This window comes from Balaenoptera borealis (genome assembly GCF_965194805.1).
Source record: "Balaenoptera borealis genome assembly, chromosome: 16".
In the NCBI taxonomy this organism is placed as follows: Eukaryota; Metazoa; Chordata; class Mammalia; order Artiodactyla; family Balaenopteridae; genus Balaenoptera; species Balaenoptera borealis.
Window position 1 is genome coordinate 73,642,320 of NC_138872.1, and position 1,513 is coordinate 73,643,832.

Sequence of the window (1,513 nt, forward strand, 5' to 3'; positions counted from 1 at the left end):
GAAATCCACGTTTGGCTTTATGCTGTTGTAGGAATGCAGGTCCCAAGAGAACTTCAAAAACTACATACATTCACAAATGCGAAAAACCGTGAGTGACGAAATGAGTCTTTGCACACTTTTTTTTTTTTTGTCATCTTATTTTCTTCTAGGTGTCACTTGCCCAGCTACTTTTATGTTGACTACAATAAATTAGAGTGATTGCCCCCAAACATTTACTTTTGGGTACAGCTGGCTGGAGCTGGGCAGTGAGGTCCTACCCTAAAACACAACCTGAAACCTCAGATACTGACAGTCACGTCTGCAGGCTCCTTCCAAAACTGGTCATTCAGGCAGAGGGGATGCAATTGCTGGAGCAAGACTCGCTCGGTCACAGCACCCCTGCCCTTTGCTACAGGACCCCTCAAAAAACACAATTCTATCCAGAAACAAAAGTCCTGATGCTCCGTGGTCACATGTGCCTTTGAAGTTCAATGTTCTCAGATTTCATTAGTAAGAAAATGTTTACAGGTTTGGGGCACACCCGGTTTAACGTCTCCCAGATCTGCCAGATATGGTTTTGATGAAGGATGGAAAGGAGGAATTTTGATGTTTTGAAATATGAGGTAAAAGATTATACAATTAGTAGGGGAGGGCAAAATAAAGGGGTCTAAAATAACAGTCTAGTCAAGAACTTGTTTATATTTTATGATAAGTAATTTAGAAATAAGTATAATAAAAGAAACAAGATGTTAAACACCAAATATTTACTTGTATATAAGTATAAAATGGTAACTGAGAATTTATTTCAAGAGGAAAAGAAACCCAAGTACAATAAATGTGAAACAGTAAAAGAGTTCATTTTTGCTATTATTCATATTTCATAGATGTTGAATATTAAACAGATTGCAGATAAAATATACCAAATAAAATCTGTCACCTATTTACGGTCCCTGTACCCACCTCACATTTACACCTGTATTAACACTTGTGGGTGTGAGGTGGCAGTGTTGTAGGCACTGTTTAGCTAGAACACATACCATTTAAAAAAAAAAAAAAATGGTGTCCAGAGGAAGCTAATGGGCGGTCACAGATACATGTAACAATCAGGAAGTAATACATGTTAACAATCAGACAAGGCATAACTATGTAAACAGATTATAATATGCTTATTGTTGTTCTTCTGGAATATGTTAAATAGCACACCTAAACCAAACACAATATAGTATAATGAAGTCATAATCAAAACATTAGCAAGTTATTTTGCAAAGTTTTAATCATAACTGGCTATTAAAAAGTAATACAAGTAATACTAGTGTTCCTGAAAGGTTTTCTATAGATCACATTTTTATAAGCTAACAAATTTTCTAAAGATTAACTATGTTAGAATCAAGTACTATTTTTTAAAAAAAGTAATTCAGTGCTAATAAAATAGCCTTCTTAAATATAGAATGTTGGAACAGTCACTCTAGAAAACAATATAGTATTATTGAGCAACATTGAACCTGCACATTTTCTATGACCCAGCAATTCTACC